This window comes from Aythya fuligula, chromosome 26 (assembly GCF_009819795.1).
Source record: "Aythya fuligula isolate bAytFul2 chromosome 26, bAytFul2.pri, whole genome shotgun sequence".
Taxonomy (NCBI): Eukaryota; Metazoa; Chordata; class Aves; order Anseriformes; family Anatidae; genus Aythya; species Aythya fuligula.
In genome coordinates, this window is record NC_045584.1 from 2897967 (window position 1) to 2910989 (window position 13023).

At 46.7% G+C, this 13023-nt stretch overlaps 1 protein-coding gene across 3 annotated transcripts in view; it reads right to left on the reverse strand.

The window, feature by feature from the left end:
- Window positions 1-9607, reverse strand: part of KDM4B (lysine demethylase 4B) — an 89215-nt gene extending 79608 nt beyond the window's left edge. For all 3 annotated transcript variants that reach the window (XM_032203570.1, XM_032203569.1, XM_032203568.1), the window contains exon 1: window positions 9571-9607. The gene's annotated coding sequence lies outside the window, so the exon portion shown is untranslated. The remainder of the gene's footprint in view (window positions 1-9570) is intronic.
- Between the last annotated feature and the right edge of the window lie 3416 nt (window positions 9608-13023).

A 13023-nucleotide genomic window follows, 5' to 3' on the forward strand; every position in this document is an offset into this window, starting at 1 on the left:
AGCAGCACTGCAGCAGTTTGGATAAATAGCAGCAGCATTCCCTGTTAACCCCTCAGCTCCCAGCCCCACAAGGGGCCATGGAAGATCCTGAAGGCTGCTGAGGGGAGCCATGCGGTGTTGCTGCCTTACGTGATCGAAGGAGGCCACCTCGATACAACGCTGCTGTAATAAGCTCGCTGAGAAAGATTTCACAGCAGAATCCAACTGTTTTGGGAACACTAAAGCCATTTTGCATTCAAGGCTCTGCTGTACAGCAGAGTGGATGGTGACAATGCGAACAACCCCTTCTCTCTTCACTAATAATACTGAAAAGGACAATTTTGCAGAAAGAGTCTGAGCCCCCTATTAGTTCATGAAAAGAAGAATTAAGGTATTTTTCTCAGCTGGGTGCACTCTGTTTCTTTGTAAGAGTGAGTACCAACGTGAAATATTATGAAATACCTTCTAATTTGCAGTGGTGGCAAGGAAACACTACTACTTGTCTCCAGAAATGATTGCAGTGGACACAAAGAGCTGAGTTTTTAATTTCAATGACTTTTACGTGGGACTTTAACCTCTAAAACTGATGTGAACTAAGACACTTTTGTGACTGAAATCCTACACCTGTTGATTGAAAGCTCTGTATAGCACAGAAAAAGCCTATGAAACCCAGCTGAGATCAACGACTTGTGCTTACTAAAGGACTTCCAGAACCCAGAAACCTGTCTTTCAGTGAAAGGCTTGGGGACTTTTCAAGCAGTTCCCCACGGCTCGGGCACTATTGATCTTTGAGGAGTGGAATAATGCCAACTCATCCTCCTCAGGCTTTTGAGTCAGGGGGTAACTTTGACTACAGGTAGAGACTATTAGTGGAAACGAATCTGTCTCAGCGCTGGAGCCAAATACCGCACACGTACCCAGGGCACGCTTCTGCCAGCATAAAACAAGCCAGTTCTGCTAGTGCTACAAACTACCCGTTATCAATCCAGATCTCAGCAGTAGAAAACAGCAGATTTGTGACATAAGACTCGCTTTGTTTATACAGCAGCACCAAAAGACCATCTTTAATCTTGTGAAGCAAACCATCCTCTTCAGAACCCTTTAAAGAAGGCATGAGGTTTCTGCTTAAAAGTAAAACTTCTGCCCACGTCATGCCCTGCTGCCGTGCACATTACTGCATACAATTGACAAAAATACTTTGGAACAACCGGCTGTCTTTCCAAAGGTGCACTTTTGCATCATCAACCCCATGAAGCCTCCTACTGGCTTTTTGTCAAAGGCAGTGAAGCCCAACAAGCAAAATTCAAAAAGATGAAGGAAAAGACCCTCTGGAATACACGCTTGTAGCATAAAAGCAGAAGGCATGGATTCAAATCTTGTAGGGAAAATTATCGCATGGAAGCCACGGGTAGCAAAAATAAGTTTGTTGGAAGAAAATTCATACCATCCACAGCAACTCCACAAGATTTCACTTGTGTTGTGGTAGAAGAGGCTGAACAGGCATCTTTTGAATATACAAAATATCCTCCCAAGGGCACTCAGCAGCCTGGTACCAGCAGGGAGCAGAAAACACGCACGCTGACCCACTTGCGCTCGCGGTGGGCACACGCTCTGGCAGCAGCATCGCACCCTGCTGTAGGAAACAGACTACAGCCATCAACATTTCGCAGAATAAACAAAGCGCCTGGCCTTGGTTTGAAGCAAGAGGAAATTTCACAGCAGTACCAACTTGGATAGCTACTGAGCTCCCATCCACGGCCATTTGTTCCTCTCCTGTGCCAAACAGGATTACTGTGGTGCCACAGAGCGAAGCGATCAGGGAGCTGACGCCGGTTACATGGCTGTGCTCTAAACCACGGCTGTAGTTACCAGCACAGGACTCCTATGGCAACAATACAAAGCCACCATCTCATCAAACCACAGCCTTGCCACGAGACAGAAAGAGCATTTCAAACATCCGAAACAGTTATAGGAAAAGACTCAGTAGATAAAACTTTTCTAGAAGGCACGCTCGTAGCAAGCTCTCCTCTCTTCCCCAGACAGATGAGTTTATCACCCACACAAACTGGAGTTTGTACGTGCCTTAAAATGCATCGCGGGTTACTGGTGCTCTTCAGTCGGACTGCCCTTTTACTACAGAACACTGAACCTACTAACTCTTAATCTAATCAATGCAACAAACATCACTGCACTTGTAATACCAGTAAAACTGCTGTTAGCAGTTAAGAAAATTAAGTTCTACAGCTCATTACACTATGCAAGGACAGTGAATTATACACCCTCGCAGGAGACCGTTTAAGGACAACGTAATCCAAAGCAAGGCAGGGAAATACAGATCTCCAATACTGAAAAGGGGGAAAAGAAAAAAAAAAAAAAAGATCTAATGAAGAGATCATTACAGCCCTTTGGATCTATCAGAACAGAGTCAAAGCTTGGCAGCACTGTGGAACAACAGGAACCTGAGTATCAATGGTAACGAATTCTCTAATCTTGTTTCAACACCTAAATTGTTAAACCTTCTGGTTTCCTCACTTGACAATCTCCCTTGAAAACTCGCATCCATTGATCCAAATGGACCTATTAAGCCTCCCCTGTCCTTCCAATGTACTGCCAACAAAAAGACAGACCCGACTCGCTCCAGATTTCTCAGCATAAGGCAGGCTGGACAGCATACCGAGAACTCCCCGGTGCCTGTATGTATTTACCACCAGCACCACGACAGGCTTAACTTCCTCATCACTGCAAAGAAAGCTGCTGGGAACGTGCTGCTGTGCACTCTGGAAACTGCTGCCGAGTGTTCAACAGGCTGGAAATCCACCCTCAGCTCACGCTGCCCTGCCTGTGCTCACTGCTGTGCCCAGGGCGAGGCTCTCGAGGGAGACCACTTTGCTATGAGATCGTTGCCTTCCCCACAAGAACAAGAAATGTTAAAAGAACTACTTCTGTCAGTGCTCGGAAAAGTAAAAACCTGTAAAAGGGACGTAAAACTTGTGTCTACACCTCACTACCCTCAGTTCAACTGCCCATGGGGTGGTTTCATGCCCCTTCTCAGGCGAGGCAGGCAGGCACTGATTAGGAGGAGTGCAACAGCAAATGAAGCGTGGGCGGTGCAGAGCAGCCTCCCTCGCCTGCAGTAAAGCACACAGTGCTCAGCAAAACCAGCCCGTCTCACAGAGCCATCACCCAGCACCAGGAGGGACGGGGATTCACAGCTTTGCAGGTTTTTACCTCCCTCCGTGCTCTGCTAGGTGCTCACGGAGGCACCAGAGCTGTGAGCACGTGTAAGCAGCCTCTTCTCTTCAGAGCAGGGGAAAGCCTCTGCCCTGAATTCTGCCCCATCGACCTCAGGTCCCTGGCAAACCTAAAATGAAAATAAGTTCAGACTTTTTTTTTTTCCCTTACACTGATCTTCAACTGAAAATGCTGTAAAAAATACAAAATAAAAACAAACAAAAATACAACAAGACAGATTTAAAGTGTGCCTGCATCAGCTTCTTGTGACTCAATGTTTCAGAGGCATTTCACACACAAAAGGTGGGAAACCTACTCAAGAATAAGATTATTTTTAACTCGTTATTTGACTGCTGAGCACTGAGTGCAAACGTTAATGGAAACCTCATGTGTTTATTTGAAATGACTTTTCTTTTTGATGAATTAGGCTGGAACTCAGAGGGCAGATTCTTCTGTTTCTATCGACTTCCTTTCTCAGCACGACAGCTGCGCTCAGATTTACAGCCAGCTTCTCGCGGATCAGGACTATGGAAGTTTCTCAGCAGAACAAAAGATAAAGAGTTGCAAACCATCCCCGCTGCACATAAAGAGGCGATTATGAATCCCGAGCGTCCGGAAGGGTTCCAACAAGCATCTGCAACACCGATCGCTGCTCCCCCCTCTGCTGCCCAGAATCAGGTTACAGCATTTCGCGTGGATTCGCAAGTTTGCAGCTCCTGCTGCTGCTCAGCCCACTTTGAAAGGGCCGATCTCCTGGAGGACTACAGCAAGAATTTAAAACCAAGAGGCCTTTTCCAAAAACTCGTCCCTATACTCAGCTCGTTACCTTTTTAACCTCGAAGTGCTGTGAGCTTTGTACATCCTCCGAAGTGGCTAAGCAAAGTCACAGAGGGATGAAGCGCACGGGCGGCGTGCCCACGCAGGCACAGCAAGCACCCACGGGCCGAGCACGGAGTTCTCGGATTGTGACAAATGGGAGCATCCGTTGTGACACCCCACAAGCCTTCCCCGGAATTCCCAATTCTCCTCTGCTTGAAATCGAGCAGCATATGCAGCTCATTAGAGTAAAATAGAATTTTCCCTTAAAACATCTTCTTAGCTGTAAGCGTACAGTTGCTCATACATTTCTTCAAACTGCAGCAGAATTATTTAAAGTCACAGACGGCATTTGAAAGCAGAAAACGTGTTTAGAGTTAAGAGCAATAAATTTGTTAGAAATGAAAACAATTACTGCCTGAGTCAATGCAGTCAACAGCCTCCTGTGATGCTTTTTTCTGACTGAATTCGGAATCATTACACAACTGCCTCTCCTCCTCACATTCACTGCCTTTCTGAATGGCAAGATAAACTAAAAATGAATGTGTTTAAAAAAAAATAGGCACTAAAAGGACAGAGACAAAACCCACCAGGCTTAGCATGCCATCACTGACACAGAACCTAGAACCAAGGATCTTATAAATTCCAGCTATATGCCTGGCACAACAGTTATCTTTACTGCCCTTTTCTACCTTTATTGTCTTTAGTGCAAGGCTATTACGTACATAAAATCATCCCGATTGGTCTTTTTAAGGTTCAGCCTCACTGCAATTACTGGGACACTGGAGGAACGCCTTTGAGTTCAAATGGGCTGAATTAATTCTCCTCCAAAAATAAGACCCAAATACGTTTTGCCTTCTGGGATTCCCACGTTTAAAAGCTGCTGCCTGGCCGGCACCACTTCCACGGGCATACGTCAACACTGGCCCCAGCAGCCCTGCTGTCACTCAACACTACTTCAGGTTAACTTTGAGACTTTTAACTTCAGGTTTAACATCAGAGCACCACACGGCTCAGCATTTCAAACCAGCACCCCACTGAAAGCAGCGCCTTCTTCCCAGACCAGGAGCAATCGAGGATAACAAGCACCTCTTCTGTGCATACTCCTGGTCACTTGGAACAAGGAGTCACAGTCTCAACCCACAGCACTCAGATCCGAGGCAGCAGCGCTGCAAACCTTAAAATCTTGTGAAGTAACCCGCAGGCTACTATCAGAAGGAGCATGTGTATCCAAGGACTTTGCTGCATCACTTCGTAAGCAGGGTAGCTCCTGTATCACACTAATACCTTAATGAGGACTAATTCCTGACAGCCTTCTGGCCACAAACCTGCCAGAACTCCAAGCCCGCAGCAACGTTCTCAGCAACTTGCTCAATTTCTTCTCTGCGTTGCCTCAGATTTTTTTTGAGACTGAATTTCGACAAATTAGCTGGTTAGATCATTGAACGCTCTCACTGCTTTTGGATATTTTGCCAATACGAACTCAAAATCTTGGTTGCCTTTTTTTTGTTTCTTTTGCACAAGGTGCTTATAGGTCCTGCACAGGGTGGGCGTGACACACTGACCCAGATTCCAGGCTTAAGAGCAGCTGCACCACCAGAAAATCATTTGCTCAGGAAGAGGCTGAGCAAGAGCAAAAGCCAGCAGGGGGAAGAGCAGGACCAGGAAGCATCTCGTACCTCGTACACCTCCAGACTGCTCTTTAGGAAGAAATCCTGTCCTCAGCTGCACCTGTAAGCAACTTGGAATCATCATCTCCACAGAGAGATGGAGAAACAAGAAATCGTCTGCAGGTATGCATTTTATGTCACATCCATCTCATAATTTTTAACCAAAATTGTGACTCAAAAGAGTGAAAATTTAGAACCTAAATTAAAGCAAAACCTGGTAGAAAACCAAGGTAATTTCACACGAGCTTCAAGGTAATTTTAATCTCTCCCAGCTCTGTTTTACCCAGTTCTTCCCTCTGGAAGCTATCTTAACGCACACACAGCCCAGCCCGAGAAGCTCTGCTTGTTTTGCCGACACAGAACTGAAGTGGCAAACTTCATATAAACTTATCTGCAACAACAGAAAACCACAGAGCTCCACCAAAATCTTCTACCCTACTCCAAATACGTATCAGAAACTCTAAAGGAGCATCACAACTGGTTGGGAAACAATCTTAACACACCACTGACTTCCAACAGTGTATTCTCACACCAAATACAGCATTTTTGTCAAATAACTTTAGGAAACACAAGAACAAACCTCTACGTTTCAAGAAATTGGGGAGCGTGGCTTGCTCACAAGCCTTTTGAAACAGCAAGGAGAAAGAAAAAGAATCCAGCTGCAAGCCAATTCAAGCCATCCAATAAGAACATAACTGAGGAGTTTCTTAGGGTATAAAACAAAATCATTTACTCTATGAAAGCATAAATAAAATTAAGCACCTTAAAAATTAAGCCATGGTGTAAGTGACTCTATCTGCAAGTTGGGACAAGATGGGACATACTCCGGCTAAAAGAAAGAAAAATACCACCAAGCAATGACCAGTTTACTGAAAACTACTGGAAAGAGAAAAAAAAAGCACGCCTCTCATCCCACAATGATTTCATACAGATGTTAACGTGACATTACTACCACCAAGTACGACAAGGTTGCTGCCAATATTTTGCAGTACTCGGGGATTTCAGTTTGCTGGTGCACCAAAGAGACGAACCATCTTCTGATGCTTCAACAGACAACAAAATTATTTCAACGAATGCCTCGAACGGCCACAGAGAAGCCTGGTAGCATCCCCATATATTAAGCAAATCCCCCCCTTGCAGTGACACCTTTAGCCGTCATCCATCTTTGAAATTAGCAGATGCGATATTGCAAGCGACGCTGCGTACAGCGCAGGCAGACAATGAAGGGACAGACAGGAACAGGCACAGCAAATCCCTTTCAACGGCACAAAACGTTAAAAAGTGAGTCAGGAAGGGTAAAAAAAAAAAAAAAAAAAAAAAACACCAGCATGCAGTTTTTCTACGTTGCCAGGAATTAATTAAAATATAATAAAGTTTTTAATTCTTATAACTGCAAAGAGATTTGCACAACATGTTAACCGATGCGTGGGTGTCTCAGCCTGCAGCAAGGCAGTGCGATTATTTCTGAGGTATGAGCTCCCGTCGACGCAAGATGCAAGCTTTGAAGGTTAATTACAGCCAGCTGAATGACGACGTGTTGTTTGTATCACAGCTGGACATCCCCAAAACCCCAAAACAACCTAACTTGATAAGTGTGCAAAGAAACAGAGAGCCAACGTGCTTATCCAGCAGGGCTGGACAAACTGGTTTTCCCAACCCATATAAAATTTCTTGAGTCCTGTTGTACAAAAACAGCTCAGAGTTTTCAGAAGTTGCCCACGCATCTGAGGACTTAAAACGCCCAGCATCTGCAGATCTGGGAAACAAATCCCTCTCCTTTATCTGTTAAAGGACAGGAGCCGATTGCCATCACTGGAAATAGTTTTCACTACGATCCGTGCCAACAAGAGTCACGTTCAATAAGCCTCCGAGCAGCTTTGAGCCCAATAACCAGCATTATCTGCAGGAAACGAGTGGGATTCTCCCTCAAAGCGCGTTGTGCTAGCAACTTCTCATCAAAAGCTGATGAACTTCTTATGTACGGGAGATCTTAAATATAAAAGACCACAATCACCCTCACGTCAAAGTTGGCAGACCTGTGTGAGCACTTTGTTCTTCTGCCCGCGTGCTCTGATTTCCTGATGTAACCAACTTGTTACATGTAAAATTGTGTATCTGCTGCTCTCCCTGGATCGGAGGAGTGAATTATCTCCTTTAAGGGAGCAAAAGAGGTGAAAGGATCACACGCTACTGAGCGCTGGCCAGCATTTCCCTGTCTGGGGAAGTTTTGGTCAGCGCCTCATGCAGGAACAGCAGCTCCCCAACAAAGAGCCAGGTGTATCCACCTGCCTACGCTTTGCATAGGAGTAACTCCTACCGCTAATGAGAGAGAATCCTTTGGGCACTGCAGGACTCGCTCTGCCTCTCTCAATTTTTTCCATTTATTACAGGGGAAGCTAAGAACTGGGAACTTACTGTCAAAAAGCAATTACCCCTACGTACTCCAACAGTTATTTTCTGTAATTGCTGAAATGTAACTGTAAGCTTTAAATTCTAGTCTTAAGATTTCTAGCGATTACACGAGTTCTAACAGATCAGTAGACAGAAGAACACTAGGAAATAAGCACAGACCTCAAAACCAGAAGCATCCACAAGAAGTGACTTATTGGGTGTGAAAAGGGAAAAAAAACTAATAGGCTTCAGATGAGCAGAGTTCCTGAGAATCGACTCCATTTTGGTTAAAAGAAACTTAACTTAGGGAAGGTCAGACTCGATATAACAATACCAGCTATTTACACTACCACCCACAAAGACAACCTGGTCCCACACCAAACCCCAGTGCTCCAGGCCTGTTTCTGCATTGCTGCGTTTGTGCCCTGAGCAGCACCCGTTCCCTGCAGCAGCTTTCATAAAAAAGTAAAGAAACGTACATAAACTAGGTCTAATTCTTAAGTTTAGCCCCTGCAAATGAGTCCAAAACGGTCTTTCTGCAACACACCGCGACCCTGCGCAGCTGTATGAACCCTTGTGGAGAACAAGAACTGAAGCCAGCCTTAAGATGAAGGCTTTCCCCTTCCACCACGTACACGACAAAAGAACAGAACCTCATACATCTTACACCCGTTTCTTATAGAATATAAGAAAAATAATAACTAATAAAGCAGCCGAGCAGCTGAAGGCCAGGGGAAGTCGACAAAGCGCGAGCGGCCACACAATTTCTGCAGACCGCTGTCCCTCGGGGACCGGGCACCTCACTTTTTCATTGCTGCAGGGTTTGTGCCTGAACTGCTGGGCAGGGGAAGGACGTCCGGGTATAAACCCGACAGATTTATTTATTTAAAAAAAAAAATAAATAAACGTCAGGTTTATTTAAATATGAATAGAGGGAGAAAGCCTGGTTTTGACACTAGACTTTGACAACCTCTGGAAGGGGAAAAAAAAAAAAAAAAAAAAAAAAGGAAAAAAAAAAGCCCATAGCGCATCCTAGCCGCCAGGTTTTCCTTCCAGCCGGGCCTTTTGTACGCTGCTGCGGGGGCCCGGCGGGGAGCGGGGAGCTCAGCACCGAGCCCGAGGCGGCCGCGGGGCTCCGGGCAGCGCCCCCCGGCCCCGAGATGGCGGCGGGAGGGCCCCTCCGCCGAGCCCCGAGACAAAGCGGGCGGCGGGGCCGGGACGGAGCGGGGCCGGGGCGCCGAGGAGGCGGAGGCCGCTGTCCGGAAGCCTGAGGCAGCGCCGGGGCCCGGCCTGAGGCAGGCCCCGGGGTGTGGAGACGGGAAGGGGGGGGGGGGGGGGCGCCGTGAGGGGAAGGCCGCGGGCCGGAGCCCCCGAGGGGGGCGCCGCGGGGGTGGAGCCGCGGACGGAGGCGGTGGAGGAGGTGGAGGAGGAGGCGGCGGGGCCCGGTCGGAGCGGGGCGAGGCAGCGGCGGCCGCCCCCGTACCTGAGCCGCGGGCGGTCCCCCCTCGGCGGCGGCGGCGGCCCCGTGCGCGCAGCGCCCCAGCGGCCGGGCCGGGGGCAGAGCGGAAGGGGGGCGGCAGCAGAGCGCAGCGCCCCGCGGCCAGCACCTGCCGCCCGCCTCCTCGGCGCGCCGATTGGTCGAGGCCGGCGCCGCCTTCGTTCGGATTGGACGCCAAGAGGTTGAGAGGCAGAGGGAGTAGCCCGTAGAGTGGGCGGACGGCGAACAACAAGGCGATGGCGGCCGTTGATTGGGAGAAACGGTCCCGGCGAGGGCCCGCCTACCAACAGGAGGGCCGGCCGGTAGTGCTCGCGTCGCTCAGTGGCTTTCCGCCAATAGAAGACGGCTCTGAGGAGACGGCGGCCCGCCCCCGTCTCCTATTGGACCTAAGCAGCGGGACGGCGGGCGCTAATAGGCGGAGCCAGCTGTCCGTCAGCTGCAATCAGAGCCCTGCGCTCCGGCGGGGGCGGGGGGCGGTGCGGACGTGAGGAACCGCACAGAGGCGGGGGGGGATGGGAGGGGGGGCGCTGCGGCCGCCCTGCGCCAATGGGGCGGGGAGGGGCCGCCCCCCCTATCCCCCCCCCGGGGGCTGTGGCACGGAGCCGCCTCAGGGACCCCCGGGTTCAGCCCCTGGGGGGTTACGCGGGGGTCCAGGGGCGCTGAGACCCGGGGTGCTGCTGAGGAAGCCCCGAGGGGGGGACAGTGCTGAGGGGGGCGTTAAAGGGGGCACACGGGGGGGTTAAAAGAGATGAAAATGGGATGGAAATGCTGGAAATGGGGGGTGGGGGAGCAAAGGGGGGCGCAGCCACAGCCCTGCTCCCCCCACAGCCACCCTGAGGGGCAGGGGGCACCCAGGGGCCCGGCTGGAGCCAGCACAGGGGCAACAAAATGGATGTGAGGGGAGGCCCCCATAGGGCCAGGGTCCCTAAACCCCACTCTCATGACTCCACTAACTCCCTATTTTATTTTATTTTTTTTAATTAAAGGAGTTTCTTATCTCCACCTCTTCCCACGTACAGCTCCTTCTCTACAGGGCACAGGCTTTACCTCTGCTTCATTCCCACCCCGCTGTACCAGGGCCGTGTTTGATGCAGTCCTGCTACAGCCCGAATCCTGCCACAGCCTTGACACTGAGGTACAGCTCTGCCCCGCTCTGTCAGGGATGCTACGGGTTGAGGGGAATACCTGAGGCTACAGAGCAAATGTGCTGCAGCTCCTGGCATCTCCATCTCCAACTGTCACCATCACCACAGGACAGAGGCGCTTTTTCCAACTGGCTGCAAGGACCAGAGAAGCCTGCCTGGATAAAGAAGTATCAAATAAAGAAGTATCAAGGGCATTTTTAAATTTATGGTCTGCACAAGTTTAATTGAGCACAAATTCTGTATACTGGCTGGGAAGAGATGGGAATTCCCAAAATAGAAGGAAGATCCTTCCCTTTTTTCAACATTGGTTTTCTTGCTTCTTGATTTTACCCATTAAATACTTATTTTACCACATCACACACTGGTTATTTACTCCAGGATTTCAGAACACAAATTTGCAAGTATGTATGGTAGCAGGATGATGCTTCATTTCCCAATTTCCAACACTTAAAAAAAAAAAAGCGCAAATTGCTTCATATCCAAAGCCACACACTAGCTCACATTATAGCACAGTAATTTTTTCTAGCAGAGCTTTACGGTTTCAAATCTGCAAGCCTAAATTACGAAGCATCTAATTTGCAGTAAAGTTGTCCTAATTCATGCTAAATAAACACTGAAACTCAGTACAGTAGACTGAAACCTATGTGGGAAAACAAAGCTCAAAAACAATATACTAAGGAAGTCAATTACAATAGGTTCTTTCTATTGAAATATACACGTATTTCCTCAATGCTGCCCACCCACCAATTCTTATCGCAATATAGACTAAAAAGTCAAAGGACATTTTCAGTGGAATGTAAAGGCCTGACATTTAAGTGTTTAAAGTTACCACTATTCTTAATATAAACTTATTTTAAACAGTGCAGACAAAGTAACAGTTGCACAATTTCACAGCTTTGGCTTTCAGTATCTCAAATGTTGATCTGATTTCTTCAGTTATTTCAGCTGCATTTGCTTAGGGAAATCTGTCTTAATTTATTTCTCTGGTTTGGGAAGTTGATAGAGATGCTCGCATGACTTGCTACAAACATCTCCGATACAATGGCTGACAGAATTCTAACAATTCTGGTTTTATTCCTTAGAAATGCAGGCAATTACTAAAATCCAAATGTGAACCGGGAATTGCAATGTGGAAATCTGCTAACCCCCCTGATACTGGGAATCCAGGTGGGTTTTTTGTTTGTTTGTTTAAATTGAACATACCATGTTCAATGGTACATAAGGCCTCGTAGTAGTGCCTCCAAGAAAAATACTTTGAATACAAGAATATTAAAGTAGTATTTCCACAATTTCTTTGTAGTGAAAAACAACAGGCCTTAAAAAAATAAGAGGCTTAGAATAATGGAACATATTCCCGCTCAAGAAATTACATCTGGAAACCTTCTTCAGAAAGAGTTAAATGAAAACAGTCACCACTTTCATCTGAAAAGATATTTATTTTGAGAACTTCAACTTGCACATTGTACAAAAATTGACAAATTCAGCAAAAAAACTATAAAACGTTTTTTCCCCCTAACATATTAACATTATAATTTTAAAAAAGGGTAAGAGTTAAGAAAACTTAAGCCAGGCACGTTTGTTCCAGTCTGTCTGCAGTGAAGTGTGATTAAAAACATCTTGTCATGTTGAGGTATTAAACTGCAAACTTTGGTAATGTTAGAAAAAGACAATCCATTCACAAAAGCAAGCCTTCTTGGTGTCATTTACAATAACCAAAATGTTTCATAAAAAAAGTCAAAATTGATTATTCTCCATTTCTAGGTAGAAAATACACTGAAACAAAGAAATTCATGTTACCATAATACACCTAGCATTAGGAGGAAACCTGAAAGTTTGCAAATCCATGCTAATCGTATACAGCTACAGTGTTATATTTAACCCTAAGAACAAAATCCGGTTGGCAAGTTTAAACAATTCAGTGCTTATGAAAAAATATATACGGTGATTCAGAGCCCAGTCTTTCCAAAAAGGACAAAAGGCACTTAAGAATGGCTTTAGTATATTCCACAATGGCATTTCTGGATAGAAGACAGCACCTGGCTGAACAAATAGTTCCCTAATAAGAAGTCCAACTGAGGTAGTACTTCATATTGCTCCAACTACTTGACTATAAGCAAGCAGCTTTTTTTTTTTTTTGATATACAAAATTAGCAGGAAATGGCTTTTGATAGGTCTGTCAAATGTATAAAAACCAGTTATTTAAAAAATAGTAAATATCCACTTGCAATTAAAAAAGTCATAAGCCAGGAACCATCTTGTAAAAGGTGAGCATCAAAATGCTGCCAAGGTGATG